This window comes from Monodelphis domestica, chromosome 1 (assembly GCF_027887165.1).
Source record: "Monodelphis domestica isolate mMonDom1 chromosome 1, mMonDom1.pri, whole genome shotgun sequence".
Taxonomy (NCBI): Eukaryota; Metazoa; Chordata; class Mammalia; order Didelphimorphia; family Didelphidae; genus Monodelphis; species Monodelphis domestica.
This window is the reverse complement of record NC_077227.1, coordinates 413556665-413577308: the sequence shown is the minus strand read 5'-3', so window position 1 is coordinate 413577308 and position 20644 is coordinate 413556665. Positions and strand designations below refer to the sequence as shown.

The 20644-nt window shown below is 34.0% G+C and overlaps 1 long non-coding RNA gene across 1 annotated transcript in view; it reads right to left on the bottom strand.

Moving 5' to 3' along the window:
• Positions 1-766: 766 nt before the first annotated feature.
• Positions 767-20644, bottom strand: part of LOC130456425 (uncharacterized) — a 36053-nt gene continuing 16175 nt past the window's right edge. Inside the window, exons 2-3 of the long non-coding RNA XR_008915259.1 lie at positions 11100-11169; positions 767-1548 (exon numbers count right to left, since the gene is read on the bottom strand). This is a non-coding gene — a long non-coding RNA (uncharacterized LOC130456425). The remainder of the gene's footprint in view (positions 1549-11099; positions 11170-20644) is intronic.

The window sequence follows — 20644 nt, the reverse complement described above, 5'->3', positions numbered from 1 at the left end:
CATGATAAAAAAAAAGTGCTTAGACATCATTTATCAAAGAAAACTACCCTAATATCTTAGATCAAGAGGGTGGAATAGAAATTGAAAGAACATATCAATCACACCCTAAAATGAGTACTAAAATGAAATTGATATATTGTTTGCTTTGTCAATAGGTAGAGGAGGGAGAGAATCTGGAATTCAGAATTTAAAAAGAAAAGGATATTAAAAATATATCTTTAGTAGAGATTAAGTTAGAATACTAAAGAAACATAGCATTGCATTTGTAGTAGAAAAGGGGAAATTATAACTCAATCACCAATATCAGAACAGATGGAGAAAAAGATAAACTTCATAACTACATAAAATTATTTTACAACATAATAAAATATAAATATATAAAACATAAAGTTCTTATGTTAAATATTGAATGGAATAAGTAATTAAATAAATGAAAAATTCACTTAACCTATGTTAGACTCAAATTCCTCAACTGTAAAATGGAAATAATAATAGCACCTACTTCCCAGAGTTATGAGGATCAAATGAGATAATCATTGTAAAGCTCTAAGCTTAGTAGTAGGCATATAATCATTGGCATAGAAATGTTTTATTATTACTATTATTAAAGACAAACTATTCACCTTATTATTCACCTTAGCTCTAGAGGGCAGAAGAACAAGTAATAAATTGAAAAGTTTAATTCTGGTTTGGTATATGTATACCAGCTAATGACTAGAATTATGCAAAATTGATTGCCCTGGGAAAGTAGTAGGTTTCCCTTCAAACAAAAGCCAGATGACCATTTCTTAACAATATTATACTAGAACTCTTTTCCAGGTGTGCTTTGGTCTTTAGACTGATGAAATTTATTTTAATTCTGTAATTCTGTCATCTTTATAGCAGCTAACAGTATGGCTTAATTTTAGGGTTTTTATCTCTTTATATTATTAAAGAAATTATGTAATTTGCTCTCCGGCGTCTGCTTCTTTCACTTTGTCTTAGTTCTTACAAGTCTTCCCTGAATTCCTAATTTTTGCCATTTCCTATTACATAAAAAATTCCATTACAATCATATAACCACAGTTTTTGCAGCCATTCCCCAGGTTATGAGAATGCACTTTGATTCCAGTTGTTGGGTTGGTTTTCTTTGTTTTTTTGTTTTTTTTTTGCTACCACAAAAATGTTGTTATGAACAAAAGACCCATCTATGGGATCTTTTTTTCATCTTTGACCTCTTTGGGGGAATATGCTCAGAGAAGAGATGTTTAGGTAAAAGGATATGAATATTTATTCATTTTTCTTGCATAATTCCAAATTCCTTTACAGAATGTTATGGAATGTTCATCATCTATCAACAGTGTATCTGAATTTGTACAAGCCTTTTATCCTTGACTATTTTCAGCTTTGTTACCTTTTCTAATTTGCTGGATATGATATGAAATCTCAGTTATTTTAATTTATATATCTGTAATGTTACAAATAAGTAATATACAGCATTTTTCATTTAAAAAATAACTGGTTAACTTACCAAAATTTTTTTCTCCCTCTCTTCTTCCCTCTCTTTCTCTGAAAATCCAAAAGGAAAAACAAAGCCTTGTAATAAATATTCATTGTGAAACACAACAAATTACTAAATTGTCCATATCCATGAAAGATATTTCTCAATTTTTACTCTAAGTCCATTGCCTCTCAACATTTCTCTTTTTGTCAGCTTTGCCAGTCTAATGATTGTGAAATAGAACTTCAGAGTTGTTTTAATTTACATTTCTCTAATTTTTTATATCTCTAATTTTTATATATTGATATTGATATAATGAATTTTCTTAGAAAAAGTTCATTTGCATCTTTTGACCACTTATCAATTGATGAAAAAGTCTTATTCTTATAAATTTTAATCGGTTTCTTATACTTCTTATAAATGATACTCTATTAAAGAAACTCATTTCAAAGTTTTAATTTTTTAAAATTTAATTTTCCTCCAGTTATATGTTTTTCTTCTTATTTTAGTTGCATCTTTTTGTTGGTTCAAAAAAAAAAAAACCTTTTTCATTTTACATGATCAAAAGTATACATTTTATCTTTTGTGACCCTCTGTATCTCTTGTCTGATCATGATCTCTTCCCCAATTCATAGTCTGAAAGGAAAGCTCTTGATTCTTTTATTGATATCTCCTTTTGTATCTAAATCATGCATCCATTTGAAACTTATCTTAGGATATGGAGTGAAATGTTGGTCTATATCTAGTTTCTGTCAGTGTTGTTTTTGCATTTTTAAATTTAAATTTATTTATTTGTCATGACAAACTACCTAGGTAACTTTATCCCTTCCTACCCTCCCCACATTAGAGAAGGCATCATTTGACAAAAAGATGTATACATACATACATATATATGCTTATATATATATATACATATATATATATGCTTATTTCTATTTATTAACTCTTTCTCTGGATGTGGACCCATACAAGTCATTCTTCAAATAATATTTCTGAGGATGTATATCATGTTCTCTTAGTTTTACTTATTTTACTCTTCATGATTTTATGTAGACCTTTCCATGTTTTCCCATGAGTAGCCTGTTTATCATTTCTTATCCACAGTAGTATTCTATCACAATCATATGCCACAATTTGTTGAGTCATCCCTCAACTGATGGGCATCTCTTCAATTTCTAGTTTTTTGCCCTCATGGAGTGAATTGCTACAAATATTTTAGGGCATAGAGATTCTTTTCCTTATACCCTCATCACCTTAGGAAATAATAGTGGTTTTGCTGGGTCAAAAGTACATACAATTTTGTAATTTTGGAAATAATTCCAGATTGCTTTACAAAATGACTGGATCAAGTCACAGTTCTATCAACAATGTGTTAGTGTCCCAATTTTTCTGTATCCTCTCCAACATTTGTAATTTTGCCCTTTTATTTAAGAGATATTACTGAATACTGAATTCTTACCCTTGGAGCTAGGGTCTTTGGATTTATCAACACTATATTACTATATCCATTTATTTCTATATGTTTTATGACTAATCTATTCAATATCTTAATCAGTACTAAATCATTATCATTATTACTACATTAGTGTAATATGGTTTTGGTATAGCATGATTATTAACAATAGCTTATTTTTCTTTTAAAAATGGATATTATTTTTCATTTTTACATTGCCTCTATTTTTCCTGTATACTTTCTCATCTCCCTTTCAGAACAATATTCCTTATTATACTAAGTTAAAAAGAAAAGAAAAAGGGGAAGAAGAAAATACAATTCAGGAGCCATGATCAGCATACTCAAATAATTCAATGCTATATGAATTGTTCCAAAGCTGCATATTTGAACTTCTTCAGAAGATAGGATTAAAGTAACTTCTCTTGAAGCCTATCTTTGTTCTTCATAATTTTGCAACATTTAGCTTTGTTTATTTTGAAGTTTGAGTTCTTTCTACTTACATTGTTATAGTTATTTTAGTTTTCCTGGTTCTGCTTAATTCACTTTGTGAGTTATTTCCATAATCACCTATATTTTTCATCTTCATTGCTTATTTATTTATTATCATTTTTAATTTTTTTAATTTTATTTAATTGATTAATTAAGAAATGTTTTCCATGGTTACTGGCTTATGTTCTCTCCCTCCCCTTCTCCCACCCCCTTCCATAGCCAATGAACAGTTACATGTGTCATTGATCAAGACCTATTTCCATATTGATTATTTAGTTTTCTTGCATATTTAATACTACAAATCAATGGGAATATTCTTCTTTCAATTCTTTTCTACCATAAGGAGTGCTGTTATAAATAAATATGGTAGTTTTTAAATAACTGTTCTTTTTGTCAATGACCTCTTTGGGGCTATTGGGAACCCTGAGTTAAATGATGTTGGACATTTAGTATAATAAAAATAGTGCTCAATTAAAACTCAAGCATTATATGTAATAGTATTACTCTAGAAACTTTCACAATAAATATAAGAGTAAAGGCAAGGATGCCCTTGTTTCCTTCTATTATTTGATATGATTCTAGAAATGCTAGCAATAGAAATAAAATATATAAATTGAAGGGAATAGAGAAAGAGGGGACAAAACTATTCTTTGGCATGATGAAAATGATTCTATACTTAGAAAATTTTAGACCACAAAGAGACTATTTGAGTCAATCACTTCACCAAAGTTTCAGGCTATAAAATAAACCCCCCAAAATCAACATTTTATGTAATTAAAACAAATTCAGGAGGTAATATGAGTAAGGGAAGTGCCATTCAAAATAAACAGAACACTTACAAATATTTTGGAGTCAGTTTACCAAATGATATTTAATATGTGCATAGATTTAATTGAAAAATCTTCCTTTAAGAAATAATGAAAATTTTATCTAACCAGAGGAACATACAGTGACCATGACTGAGTCATATCAATATGAAAAAATGAAAATTAATTTACAGATTTAATAGTATATCAACCAAAGTGCAAAAAAGATATTTTGAAGAACTACATTAAATGTTTAAAATTATTTTGGAAAAACAGAGAAACTAGAATATCAGGGAGAAGTGATGGAAAAATCAATGATAGGAATGAAAAGAGACTTGGACTTTAAAACTTCAAGTTATATGATAAAGCAATAATAATGAAATGCCCTTTCTACTTGCTAAAGTTTTTGAAAAGTAGGTAATTCAAGCAAATTAGAAAAATAAGAATCAGAAATAATTTAATTTAAAAGTGTTTAATAACAGAAAAATAATAGTATAAAAAAGAAGAGAAACAGCTATATCTTTCACACTTATGGATAGCATAAAACTTCTTTTTAAAACAATCAGTAGAGTTTATTTCAGAAGATAAAAGAGTAGTTTTGATTACATAAATTAAAAAAAAATGTACAAACAAAACTGTCACATCTAGGTTAATAAAGGAAGAAATTAACTGGGGTAAAATCTTTGTATCAAAAAGACACATAAGGATTTGATTTTCCATATATATAAAAGATTAATAGAAATGTATAAAATCATAAATCATTTCTTAAGAGACAATTGGCCAAGAGATATTCTTCTCAGGAGAAGAGATAAAGTCTATTAATGGCCATCTGTAAGAATATTCCAAATCACTGAAAATGAGAGAAATAAAAACAAAACTATGCTGAAGTTTTACCTCATAAACAGAGAATTGGCAAAAGCAGACAAAACAGGAATAGACAACCACAATGATGACTATATGTAGGGCTATGAATTGATAACAATACTAGGAAGAAATTGGGAAAATATAGTGTTTTTTAATAAACTTACCAGTACATCTCTGTGTCTTAATCCCTTCCTATGAAAATAGATAACTTATATTAATGTAATATTTTAAGAGTTTATAAAGAATTTTATGTTTTATATATATATATATATATATATATATATATATATATATATATACTCCTATTATCCATACATATTGGAATGTATCTATTTGGTGGTATGGTAAGTCTTTCACTTCTAAAAATAGAATTTTACTGTGTATATAATTGCTGAGGAAAAAGAGAAAGATTCACTGACATTGCTTGGTGAAAAGACCAGCTATCAATGCAGGACATTATGTACTCTTCAACTAATATTCTTAGAAATATGCCTATGGCATTTAGATGCTAAATGACTTGCTATGATCACATACTTGGTATGGATTAGAGAGAGGACTTACATCCCGGTCCTCCTGATTTCAAAGCCAGTTCTCTATCCACTATGCCCCTTTGGATTTTCACAGCATCTCTATAGTTTTTCTCTATTATGATCCTCACTTAACAGAGAAAGAAACTTCAGAAAGGCAAAGAAACTCCCAAAGTCACATGGCAAGGGAATGATGAAGCTAGAATTCAAATTTCTACTTCCCAGTCTAATCCTCTGCCCATTACACTGACCTCTTAGTCTACTCCTGTTTTGCCTCCCTAACTAATGAAATTGTGAAAATTAATTTTCAGTAATAGAAATTTTAAAACTGTGTATTTTTCATTCTCTGAATAATTGCTATTACAAATGTTAATGTTGATTCTTTTTGGATATAAAAGAAAAGGACATCTAAGAGTGGTTACCATTAAGAACCTTGATTATAACCCTTGTCAGTGGCTAATATGGAATGTTTTGCATGCCCGTGTATGTATGTTCTGTATAAAATTGCTTGCCTTCTCAAAAATAGGGGAGGGGAGAAAGAAAGGGAAAGAATATAGAAAAAATGAAAAGAACATGGAACTCAAAATTAAAGAAAATGAATGCTGAAAAATGTTTTTACATGTAATTGGGAAAAATAAAAATCAAATGTTAAAAAGGACTCATATCAGATGACATTGAAATAATTTGACCCTTTCATAATTAGAGTCTTTATTTACAGTCCATTGACTCCTCCCCACCATATATCCTCTACCTCAGTCAAGCCAATTTTCTTTCTTTCTTTCTTTCTTTCTTTCTTTCTTTCTTTCTTTCTTTCTTTCTTTCTTTCTTTCTTTCTTTCTTTCTTTCTTTCTTTCTTTCTTTCTTTCTTTCTTTCTTTCTTTCTTTCTTTCTTTCTTTCTTTCTTTCTTTCTTTCTTTCTTTCTTTCTTTCTTTCTTTCTTTCTTTCTTTCTTTCTTTCTTTCTTTCTTTCTTTCTTTCTTTCTTTCTTTCTTTCTTTCTTCCCTTACCTTCTGTCTTGGAGCCAATACTGTGTATTGGCTCCAAGGCAGAAGACTGGTAAGGGCTAGGCAATGGAGGTTAAGTGACTTGCCCAGGGTCACACAGCTGGGAAGTGTCTGAGGCCAGAGTTGAAGCTAGGACCTCCCATCTCTAGGCCTGACTCTCAATCCACTGAGCTACCCAACTGCCCCTAGCCAATTTTCTTTAAGTCCTTCTCATTCCTACTTGTTTGCCTTCTTTCCCCACCAAAGATGGCCCTCCCTTTCTTATCTTCATTGTATTTTAAAATTTCACTGATTCTTTAAGGTTAATTTAAACTTTCTCTATCAAGCCTTTTCTAATCACCTCAGTTCATAAGGATTTATATATTTTCCCCTCACTTATATTAGATAGGATTTGAATAGGATTAGAGGGCCTTAGAAATTATAAAGTCCAAACTCCTCATTTTACAGATGAGAAAAGCAAGTACCAAGAAAGGGAAAGGACATGTCCAAGACCAGATACTAAGAATGTAGCAGTCAGTATTTGAACCCAGGTATTCTGACTCCAAATCCAGTTCTATTTTCAGCATCTTGTGGATATCTTTGATTGCATACCATTCTGTATTGTTTGTTCACATTGTTCATCCAAATTTCACCCAACCCACTGAAGCTCTTAAGAGCATCAGCTGTTTTCCTCTTTCATGCCCTTTAAATAATTTAACAAAAAATTCAGTCCCTTTGTATGTATTCAAAGAATACTATTTGCCTTGATCTTAAGTGTCTTGGTATCTTTTTGCCATAGCAAGGACAATGTACATTTCCATTGGGGAAGGACAAATTCAAAATACATTCAGGGTCTGGGAGAAAGCAAACTACACAAGCAGAAAGATCCCAGTACCATACGTAGTAGGCACAGTGGTAAAACCCTGGCAGGCTGGATAGGGGATGTCTGTCAGCTATTGGCTAACCCTTGGCATGGAAAATAACCTGGGAGTCCTCTCAAAAACATTCACCGAATACATTAGGTCTTGTTTCAAATATTAGTTAAAATAAACATGCTGGTAGTTGGTTTTCTGATGCCTTTACTTTTTTTGTGCTCCAAATAAATCAAAATATGGCTCTCTTATTTTTAAATCTGGCAAGCAAAGCACCTCCTGCCTTTAGATAATAATGATGCAATGACGGTGATTAATACCATAATTATAGCTTACATTTATACAGCTCCAGCTCCCCCAAAGGATTCCAAACTGAGCTTAGTATCGTATGCAGACATTCTGCCTACCACGGACTTGGAGGTACCTCAGGGGTAGAACCCAGCTGCTGAGCAGTCACAGTTTGCCCAGGACAGGAAACAAAGGAGGATACTCTATCCAAATGAAACTACAGACTGAAATTAGGGAGGCCATATCTAATTACCCCTGGCTCCCTGGCCAAATTTAAGCCAGGGTAACACCCTGTACTTGAAAATCAGCCCTGAGATTGCTAATAACCACAAAAGGAGCTGACATCTGGTTTCCATGCCCTCAAAAAAAGGTGCCTGGGAGTAAGTCATGGAACCCCTTCCCATCAGCCTGTGCTCTGATTTCAGTGAGAGTATGATTCAGGACCTAGATCTAAGAAGCAGTTCATTCCACTCCCCCAACACTTCTGGAAGACAAAAATCATGTCTACAATACTTCCAATCTTATCATCTTCTAGTTTTCCAGATGAAAAAAGGACTGTGGAGATCATTTAGTCCAAAAGCCTCATTTTACAGATGATAAAACAAAAATCTAGAGTGAAAAGCTTGACTTGCCAATAGGAGCATAGATGTTAAGCAGCAGAGCTGGAATGTGAATGTTATATTGGTGAATTCCTTGAGGATCAAATGGGGAAGTGAAATAACTTTCCCAAATTCACAAAGAGTGACATATCTAGGATTAGAACCTAGGCATCCTGACTTCTGGACCATGGAATTTTTCCACAGTCCTACACTCTCTCCAACTACAAAATTCAAAGGTTTTTTCCCCCATTTTTATCCATAATCACCTACCTAGTTAGCTTAATCATTTGAATTTATATGTGCTTAACTTTGATAAAATAATTATAAGATGTTCACAGGTATAAGTGCATGTGATAACTTGTAGTACAGCAAAAAGAGAACATAATGGGAATCATGAATTTGACTAACTCCAATCTTCACTTCAGAATTAATAGGAAATTAACACCTCATTTTTACATACTAATTTAATGTGCCCTTGTGATAAAGGAAGTACTAATATCATCCCCATTTTACAGATTGAGAAGCAGTGACATGAAAGTTTAAGTGACCTGCTAGAAAATTGTCAGAACTGAGATTTGGAATGCAGATTTTCTACAGCTTTTTACCACATTGCTATGTTGAAAAACATGTCCTCTGTAGAAAATGTAGTCTTCATCTTTGAGGACAGAAAGACGTTATTAAAAAAATATTCATAAGAGCTCAGTGGATTAGTATAGTAGTTTTTCCATTAACCCATTAGTTAATGAAATTTGTAAGAAACTTAGTGAGTTAACTTTGATTTTGTGTCTAGATAAGACAAAGATTCATATCTGATGCATACCTAATTCATATTCCTAAATTTCAGATATTTTGATTTATGTATATGTATGTTTCTGTTCATGTGTTTGAGAGTCAGAGAAAAAGATGAAAACAAAGAGAAAATGAGGAGAGAAACAGAGACAGAGGAGAGAGACAGGCAGAGACAGAGGAGAGAGGAGAGAAAAGAGTGAGAAGATAGAAAAAAGAGACAGAGCCAAGAACAATAACAGAAAGAATGAGGGGGGAGAGAGAGAGAGAGAGAGAGAGAGAGAGAGAGAGAGAGAGAGAGAGAGAGAGAGAGAGAGAGAGAGAGAGAGAGAGATGGAGACAGCACTACTGTTTACAGTCATAAGATTATAGGATCATGGATTTAGAGCTGGATGTGATCATAGAAGTCATCTCATCCAAAAGACTTTTTATAGGGATGAGGAAAAGAAGATCAAAAGAGCTTAAGTGATTAGTCCACAGGTAGGCGGAGTTAAAAGCAGGATCTGAACCAAGATCCTCTGAGTCTTGAGCCAGTTCAGTTTTCCAATGTTTGACACTTGCCACTACTACTGCACTGTAGTTATAGCACCCTAGAATGTCCAGACAATGGATACTATTACTATAAAAATTAGGAAAATAAAGCCTTAAATATTTGATCACCTGAAATTAGGAATTCTTCTAAATCCTGAAACTTTCAACTTCTTTATCTAATCTTTAAAAAGTTCACTCAATCTTCAAGATGAACTCCAAATAGAAATTTCCTATTAGAAATTACTGGAAGCCTTTTGAATGGAAGACTCTAAGAAAGAGATTACCATTGTCAATATTCTCCAACTCTTCAAATGAGGACACCTGGATGAACTAGAGATTCTCTGCTTTTTTGTTTGTTTGTTTCTAAATGCTCCTCTTCACACATCCATCTTTGGAGGCATTTAAGAATACAGAATTACATTCAAAGCAACAAGAAACCTTGGAAATCATCAAGTCAAATCCTATCATTTTACAAATGAGAATATAGGTTCTAAGGATTTAAATGGATTGCCCAAAGTCATGCATATTTGTAAGAAGCACAATTAGAAAGCAAACCCTGGTCATCTGGCTTCATATCCTATACTTTTCTTTTTCCACTACACCATACTAGGGGCACCCATTGATAACTCATTAACCAACATTCCTGCTTAAAGTCATGGTGCACATCTATGGACAGCTGTAGGATTTCCATTGCTCTCAAGATGGACAGAAAGTATTCCCCTACATAGTTTTCTCTTCACTTCAGTTTTGTGATGCATTGGGGTGTCGCTGATCACCACAAACATGTTGCAAAATCCTCAAAAACCAAATTTAATGTCATTCAAACTAAATAAAAGGTAATTCAAATTTTGAAATGTAATCCCCTATAACATATGTAAGGATGTTGGGCAGGAAGGGTTGGGGGTGGAGGTCATAAAATCATATAAATGAAAGGTTCTAAAAGAAAAGGTAGGAATCAGCATTGTAGATGGTGAAAATAAAGCTGAGGAAAAGGACAGTTTCTTGTAAATATCATAGTATGTTCCCCTTGGGTAGATATGACCTGTGTTTTACTTTTTAGCAGCTGCACTACCCAGGCTCAAAAGAGTGAGCTTAGGTGAAAGATGTCATGGCAGCCTTGATTCAAATTGTCCTTATCCCTGGCCCAGAGCCAGACCCCCTGCATTCAAGTACTCATGTCATTTTTCTCCTAGGTATGTACATCATTAGAATCAAAGCAGAGGTTACTTGGTGTCACATCTGTTCATACTTTCTGTGGCCATTGGAAAATTATTGTCTTTATTTTCCAAACGGGACCCTTTTTGAGAAATTCCGGATATATGATGGCCAAAAGCAAAGCCCAGTGTCCCTATTCAACAACAACAACAACAACAAATTTCAGCTTCGGCTTTTTGAAAATGTCTTTTGGCCCATTCACTCACCCTATAACGATCCCCTCGACCCTTTCCAGGTTTAGAATTTCAGAAACTTCAGGATACTGCATCTGCTTTTCTGAACAGAAGGAAAAAAAAATCTGTTATATCCATATAGCTATGTATTCATATATGGATATTGTATAAGGATATCTGTGCTCATAATGTGTGTATGTAATGTGTGCATTTATGTAAATAAATGCATATATTATTTTATGTTAATATACACATCAATGTTGGCATGTGTTTATGTGTTTACTTGCATTTGATTTATATGCTTCATTGGGTCCACAAGCTCATCAATGTAGGCATTCCATCTGTTGTTGCAAATGACCAGCACAGAATCAATCGATGCTTTTGAACATGTTCTTTTTTCCATGACAACCTTTACATATTCATTCATTCATGCATGTATGCATGATACACATATGTATACATGTATATATTTGCAAAATAACTTCTACATTTTGTGGTTGTTCATTTATCACTCTAAAGCAAACTAGAATAAAAAAGTTTTAAAGAATGTTTTATTGATGTATTTATCTATTAGTCATTTCCCACCTCCTCTCCTGATTGCAACATTCTTGTGTAACACAGGAAAATAAATACATAAGAACATCTAAGCAGATAATGCTTCTAACTGTGCATTGCACATTATGCCTTTATAGTTGTCTGTCATGAGAAAAAGAGTATCTTTTTTTAGCATCTTCTTTGTTTTATTACTATATTCCTTCTAGAAATTTGTGTTGTTATAGTCATGTTAGTAATTATGTGGTTTTATTATATTTTACTGTTTTAATGAATTGACATTAATTTTTTTCTCCCTCAAACTTCTCCCACAAAATTAAAGAAAAACTGTAAAAAATATTCATAGTCAAGAACAACTAATCCTTATGTTAACCATGTCCAAAAATACAAATCTTGTTCTACATCTTGAATCTATCACTTAACTGTCAGGAAGTGAGTACCATGTTTCATCATTGGTCTTCTGGTGTTTGGTTATTGCATTGATCATAGTTCTCAAGTCTTTCAAAAATTTTTGTCTTTACAATATTGTTGTTTTGTATGAATTATTCTCCTGATTCTGCTTATTTTATATTGATTCATGCAAGTCTTCTCAGGACTTTCTGAAACCATTCACAATTATTTCTCATGGCATAGAAATATTGCCATATTGTAATTTATTCAGTTATTCATCAGTTCTTTGCCATCACAAAAAGTGCTGCTATATGAATTTTGTACAAATGTGTCTTAACCTAGCTTAGAATTTTCCCTTCTTTCTAGTGATATAGCTAAAATAATTTATCTTATCAAAGGTCTTCTGTTAGAAAATAATAGTAATTTTTGAAAACTTATTATTCTGATTCTTTTCTACTATTTAATGAATTTTTAAAAAAAGATGCCAATTGCCCAGAACTGGTAGTAATATAGAAAGTAGCATATACAAGATAATGTAACATAAAAATTGTTGCACAACATAACATAATATCACACTGTAAGGGGTGAATTTAGAGTTTTTTTTTTTTAACTGAATATAAATTTAATTGGTTGACAGGGATTTAATTCAATCCCAATAAAAATACTCGTCAGTTTGGGAATTTTATGGTGATTTTTTAATATAGAGGGAAGGAATTAAGAAGAAGAGAGAGGGAAAAGGGTATAAGATTTCTCCAGCCTAGACTGAGCCAAGGGGAGTTCAGAGACCTTCCAGCCACGAGGCCTCTTCCGAGATGCGGGGCCTCCTAGGTGGATGGCATTTTAGGAAAGGCAAAGGGAAAAAAAAGGAATCAGCCTAAACTCTGAGAGAGCTCAAGGAAGATGCCTCACTTGACTCACAATATTGAGCTTCTCACAGTCACCACACTAAGGACGCTCACTGCCAAACTGGGACAAGAGCTGCAAGCAGGCCAAGACACCAAGATGCCCACCACACTGTCACCATCCACATCTCTGCCACAAAAGAGATCCCAGTCAGAGGAAGTCACGTGAATATATAGACTCTTTTTACATCACTTCCTGTGTCTCACATGTACCAATGGTAGCTTAAGCTTGATTTAGCACAGCCCAGGGGTATGTCAGTTGTTTCTTATTTGTCACTTCCTAGCACATGTTTATCATACCTCCTCAACACTTAATCCTTAAGTAGGGGTGTTGACATTCCTATTTGTTAGGATTTTAAAGATTTAATCAGGGTGGAGAAAATCTAAAATTCACAACATAATATAAAATATAAATGCACAGTATGAATGACATCTAGAAGAAAATTGAAAATTTCAGGCAATATAATGAGAGAATATTCAAGTAACCAAATAAAATGATGTTGGCATATGAATGCTGGATATGGTATTTTGGAAGGAGCACTAGAGTCTAAAGAATTGTGTTTGAACCAAATGCTTATACATGAGCATTTTTGATATTTGACAACTTGGAGGGAGGAGCCTCCTCATAGATTTCCAATAGGAGGTGATGGCATATGATGATGTAAGGAAAAAGGAGGGAAATATAGGGAAAGGAAAGGAAGGAAGGTAGCTAGGTGCCCCCTGTGTGGTAGGGAAATTGATCAGGGATTCTTTGTTGGTAGACCAAGGAACAGAGTAAATCAGGCTAGACTCCAGGGAAAGTTAGGTAGGTTTATTTAGGGTTAGGAAGAGAAAGTTTAGGAAGTCCAGGAAAAGTTAGATCTTGGGCAGCTAGGCAGGGATCAAAGCTCTCCATCTAGGTTAGGGGAAAAAAGGCACCAAAACCCGTCTTCTCTCCTCTTTTATTCTCCCTTTGACACCTCCCACAAAGGAAGTGGGAGGTATCAGAGGAAGTTACAGTAGAGAGTCCTGGGAGATGGAGTCTCCTAGGGTTTAAGTCCACTTCAAAACACACAGTGAACTATATTTTGGGGAAAGCTAGGAATCCTTAGAGGCAGAAATGAGCAGGCAGAAAGGGCTTTCCTGTCATGTGCATAGAAACAGGAGGTGGAATGAATATCTTTTAAAGCAAAGGTAAATGATCCAGTTTGTCAGGAGCATAGAATGTGTGAAACAGGGTAATGTGTACCAAGTCTGGAAGGTCAGGCTGAGGCTAGGTCAGGTAGGGCATTCAAAGGCAGCAGAGTATCAGATAGCATAGTTGGACTTCTGTTGCATTAATACAAATTGGATAGCTATATGGAGTGTGAACTGGAGAAAGGAAAGACTTAAGGAAGGGAACTAGTTCAAAGGCTATTTTCATTGTCTAGGTAAAAAAAAATAATGATGGTTTAAATTGCATTTTGTATAATTGAATATCTAGTACCCTAAAAAAAGGACTACATTTCTCAGGAGCCCACTGACTTCCTGTCATTAGATACTTCCTGTAAACAGAGGATATTAGCGAATGGTCAGTCCTCTTGGGTCTCTTTCTTGGGCTTGCAGCCAGCATGGTGGTGGTGGTAAGCTAAGCATGGGGATTTTATTTCTTTTCATTTATTTCATTTTTTTAAAGTTAAAAGTGATTTAATTTCTGTAATTTTTTTTTTTTGCAATTTGCACATTGGAGCTTATTTTAATTTAATTTTGAAAATTTTATTTAGTCAATTTAGAACATTATTACTTGGTTACAAGAATCATATACTTTCCCTCCCTCCCCTACCCCCACCTCTTCCCGTAGCTGACCCACAATTCCACTGGATTTAACATGTGTCCTTGATCAGAACCTATTTCCATGTTGTTGGTGTTTGCATTAGGATGATCATTTAGAGTCTATATCCCCAGTCATATCCCCCTTGAATCATGAAATCAAGCAGGTGTTTTTCTTCCATGTTTCTTCTCCCACAGTTTTTCCTCTGAATGTGGATAGTGTTCTTTCTCATAAATCCCTCTGAGTTGTTCAGGATCACTGCATTGCCACTAATAGAGAAGTTCATTACATTTGATTGTATCACAGTGTATTAGTCTCTGTGTATAATGTTCTCCTGGTTCTGCTCCTTTCACTCTGCATCAATTCCTGGAGGTTGTTCCAGTTCAAATGGAATTCTTCCAGTTTATTATTCCTGTGAGCAAAATAGTATTCTATCACCAACATATACCACAATTTGTTCAGCCATTCCCCAATTGAAGGGCAGCACAGGGATTTTAAATGGGCTAATCAGCCATGGGCATGTGGTCTTCATTTTTGTATCCTTTTATTCCTTGATTTCTAATGATCACTAATAAATCTCCTAAAATGTAATATTTTCATTATTGATATCTAATTTTAATTTTTACAATTTGTGTCTATGGAAATGAAAGTGGAAATGAGGCAAGTGGAAGGCTTTCTCTTCTTCTCCTGCCTATTCTTACACAACATGCTCTCTAGTGTCTTCATTTCCCAAACTTAAAATTTACTTAAAAATTGTATTGAAGGTAAAATACCTTTGACAACCCATTTCTAATTCTGGAACCACGAACCATGATAAACCAGCTCTTCCCTTATACCCAAAGGAGTGTGTCAGTCTATGATCTTATTACTGCACTTACCATCTTGTAATTAGATACTACAGGCATCCAGATGGTACAGTGGATAGAGTGCTGGACCTGGAATCAGGAAGACTCATCTTGAGTGCAAATCTAGCTCCAGACACTTTCTAATTGTGTGGCCCTGTTCAAGTCACTTAACTTTGTTTGTCTTTGTTCCCCATCTGTAAAATAGTCAACCACTCTAGTGTCTGCCAGGAAAAATTCCAATGGGGTCATAAACAATTGGAAAAAAAAAACTTCACAACTTCACAACAAACTAGATACCATCTCTTCTATATGAATTATTTCCCCCATTTAATATAAGCTCCTTGAGGGCAGAGGCTGCCTTTATTTTTGTATTTGTATCTCTTTAACTTAGCATAGTGCTTGACATATAGTATTCATTTAATTTTTTTCCTTCTTTTACTCATAAATACATTCATATGTTGACATAATGGCCATGAGTTCTCAACTGACTGGATGAAAAGGATAAAGAAGAGAGGAGTCAAAGAAGATCCTGAGGTTGTGAACTTCAGTGACTAGAAGAATGCTGGTACCCTCAATAGAAAAAGAAGTCAGAAGAGAGGATTTTGTAAAAAATAAAAAAGAGAATGAGGTCTGTTGGGGGCAGGTTTAGTTTTAAGGTGCATACAATTCATATGAGTGGAAATACTCTACAGGTTTTTGGTGATGTAGGACTAGAAGTTCAGAAAAAAAGATGGGAGTTGGGGATAAAGACCTAGGAGCTGGCTACAAAGAGATGATGGTTGAACCCATAGGAATTCACATGGAGAGAGATTGTTAAATGAAGAATGTCAGTCTAGGGAGAAAAGGACAAACCCATGGTATGTATTTCGACTCCTAGCCTGTATATGTTGCACCTATATAATGTGATGTATTGGGAAGGGACTCTGGATTTGAAGTCAATCAGAGGGCCTAGGGTCTAATCAGGGGGTGTAGGTTCTATTTCCAACTGATTCTTTGACCTTAGAAAAGTCACTTAAACTCCTACCTCAGTTTATTGATCTTTAATATAGAGGCTGAAGGACTAGACAAACTACATCTAAATCTTACTCCTGTGGTTTGATCCTTACTTTATACCTTCCAGTTTTGAATCCATGAAATTCTGAACCTACATAATACCTTCACTTATGAACTAACTTTCCTATGTTTTTCCTATCTTCTCAACCAGATTTTTAAATTTCTGAGGGTAAGAGAGCCTGTTTTCTACATTTTTGTTTGTTGCCCACAGTGCTATCTTTGACTTTGTATCTTCTCTCAGAAAATGATAAAGTCTTTGTGGGGGACTTATGTTGTCTAGCTATTCAAATTGAATTCACTATGTAATTCGTCATTCATGACATTAAAAAAAAAAAAACAGAAAGGAACATAGAAATCATCTGGTCCTGAGGTGTCAAATTCAAATAGAAATTATTTCATTTGACTTAGAAAACTACAAATACCTAGTACCCATCTAGTATTAAAATTTTAAGCTATTTTGTTAAACATCTACCAATGACATTTTAATCTGGTTCCCTCAGAGAGTTTGGCATCTCTGATAGTCTAACACCTTGATCTCGCTAATGAGGAAACTAAACCTAGGAGAGGTTAAGCAGTTTGCCCAACCTCATACAGCAAGTAAAAAACATGGATTCTAAGTGAGGATGATTAACTCCCACTCTTGTACTCTGCCAGCATGACCTGTGCCCAAGAGTAGAATCCAGCCCCTGTAAAGATTTCCTTGACATGTTTGGAGCTGTCCCATGACAACTACCATATTTCTACTTGTCCTCTAAGAGCTGCCATGTTTATTTCACTTCAGGGAGGAAACGTAATGCATTAATGAGGAGGAAATTGTAGTTTCATTATTGAAGACAAGCTTGACTGGAAACAAGTGATACCTCATCATATTTTGCCACCTGGTTGTGACATTTGATTAAAACAAAGTGCAGAAGATTCATTAATTGGGCCAGTTATTCAGGCATTGTTATGTCCTGTGGCAATTCATGTGAAAACAAATTGCTTTTAGCAAAGTAAGACATTGACTACTGAAGAAAAAGAGCAGGTGAAAAGAAGGCAAAAGCCATATTGATTGAGCATTCTCAGTGGGGAGTTAAGCTATGATGGATGTGCTAGGAAGATGAAAAATCAAGCCAAGACAAGAGGTAGGAATTCATATTTCCTAGCTATCTGCTCCAGAATTCTGTGGATTTTAACCCTAGTCTCATTCCTATAAGGATTTCCAGTGATCTTTGAGCATCACCTCTGAATCTTCAATGTTTTATCCAAAGTCAGCACCTGTTCTAATTCTTGCCCCATTTTCTTGCATGAAAAATTGAAATTACAACCATGAAGGAATTGGACTACATGACCTCTTCAGGCTCTCAGCTTTGGTCTTTGATCCTGTACTTATGTTTAGTGACTTTATACAATAAGATCAAAACATATCCCATCCTATTCCCACCCCACCCCACTATTAAGTATGTTTTATACATTTCTGTATTAATCGGTGTGGTTTTTAACAACACAAAATTGACAAGATTAGCATTTGATACATTATCCTTCACCCAGGAGGCACTTCTTTTTGCATTTAAGTTGTCCTTTGGTGTTAGTTTTGCTCTAACTTCACCTCTATAACAATATTTTGCAGGTGGAGAAAGATGAGCACATCATATATTTTTCATTTGTGGTATTAAAATCATTTGGATACCTTTTTTGTTTTATAATATTTGTTTCTTGGGTTGTTTCTTGAAACAGATTCTACCCCCCCTTGGAACCTCCCATGGAACTATGAGAAAAAAGATTAGCAAAGCCCATTTTGAAAACTACTCTATTTGAGCACATATGCACTATTCTGCCCGTGTAATCTTCCACCTTTCTGTGAGAGGAGGGAAATATGTTTCATCTTATGTTCTCTAGGACAAAGATTAGACATTGAAATTCATCTGAGTTCAGCTGCCTTTCAGAGCTGCTTTCAGTCATAATTATTGTAAACATTGTAAATTCTGTACTGACTCTGTTTTTGTTGTTCCTGGGTTTGGTTTTATTATTTTTGAGAATAATATATCCCAAGATGCAAATGACCTCAGAGATCATCTATTCCAACCACAGATGCCATGCATAGATGCTTTCTGCAACATCTGGCAGATGGTCATCCATCCTCTATTGAATTTTTTCTATTTCTATTTCCTTTTGAAGAATCGTCTTATAAGATGGCAATCTTTTCCATTTTCTAGTTTTTCAGATTCTTCACAAATTCTTTCCTGACTTAAGCAAAATTTTGACTTTGTTTAACTTCTCCCTTTAGTTATGGATTTTATCCTCTCAGGTCATATAAAATGTATCCCTCTTCTGAGTGACAGTCCTTCAAATATTTGCTGAAAACTCATGTCCCTCTTAAATTTTCTCCTCCTGTAAGCTGAATATTTACTTTTCCATCAACCAATCCTTATTTAATGTAGTCTAAAAAAGCAAACCTTGATCTTTTATCGTGGAATTGATACTAAGCATTGATGTCTCTGAGGCCAAATTTGAATCTAGGACATCTCATCTGTAGGTCTGGCTCCCTATCTACTGATCCACCTAGCTACTCCTATAACATGGTTTTGATATCCCTTACTATCCTGATTTTTTTCTTTGGATCTGTACTAATTTGTTAATCTTCACCTTAAAACATGGAGCCCAGAAATGAACATAATGCTCCATATGTCATCTGATCAGGGCCAAGGACAATGGGCCTATCATCCCCCCTTTACTAGCATACTTTTTTCTATTAATATTACCTAAAATCATAGTGATTTCACCCAATTTGAGTAAATTGAATTCTGACCCTATTCTAGATCCATTTGTCGTGCATAGGCACATTCTGTGTAAAAACTGGTTGACTGCAATGTAGAGCATACTGATGGTATTTGTGAATTCAGAAATCGTACCAAGCTTATGATGGATGCTTTCTTTTGGTTCCTCTGCATTGAAGAGAGAACATATTCATGGCATGGATTTATGCAAAAGAAACTGCCTCTACAATTGCTTCTCTACAAGACCCTCAGTCAAATCAATATACAAATTTTACTTGTCTTAAGTTGCAGAAAAAGAATTGTTATTGTTGAGACTCCAACTAGAGCCCCTAATATTTAGTGCTAATGCACATTACATTAGCAGCTCTTGTCAGAATGCTCTCACCCTGGAGGTCACGAGATAACTTTAAGATAGCTTCAAGAAAAATTGTATAAGTGAGACTGAATACTATTTAGGTATATTATTTCTTATGCCTGAAAAGTCTTTCTTTGCCTTCTTCTCCTGTTTAATCTCTACCCATTGTATAGAGCCAAATTCAAATTTCATTTGCGCTGTGGACCTATCCCTCATTTTTTCTGATGAATGGAAGAAAAATTCTCATAACAGACATCATGCAGTACTTTTAATGCCTCTATTGTACATATATAATGAAAGACTATATTAGTAGAGGTACCTCAGTAGATTGAAAGTCAGGCCTAGGAGATCCTTGGTACAAATCTGTCCTCAGCTATTTCCTAGCTATGTGACCCTAAACAAGTCATTTAATCCCAATTACCTAGCCTTTACCACTCTTCTGCCCAGGAACCAGTGTTGATTCCAAGATGGAAGGTAAAGTTTGTTGGTTTTTTTAAAGACTGTAGTGGTATTACTGATTACATTGATATTTTACCCCTTCCTAGACAGTAACTAGGTAGTCCAGTAGCTAAATTGCTAGATTTGATGTCATCAGATATTTGAGTTCAAATCTCTTAGACACCTATTTGTTGTATGATTCCTGTGGATATCATTTAATATCTTCCTTAGTTTTATTATTATAAAATGGGAATATTAAATTTAATTCTTATACCACAGAATTATTGTGAGAAATGTGTTAATACTTGTACTTTGCAAACTTTAAAGGGTGATATAAAAGTTAAGCATTATTATTATTAATTTTAATAATAAATTATGATTTCCATGAAGAGGGAATATCATCTTGTATCTTCAGATACAAGAATACTTCTTTTTATAAACAGCCTTTCAATAAGAGCTTTTTGAATTAATAAATGACCATATTGTATTTGGTTAAAA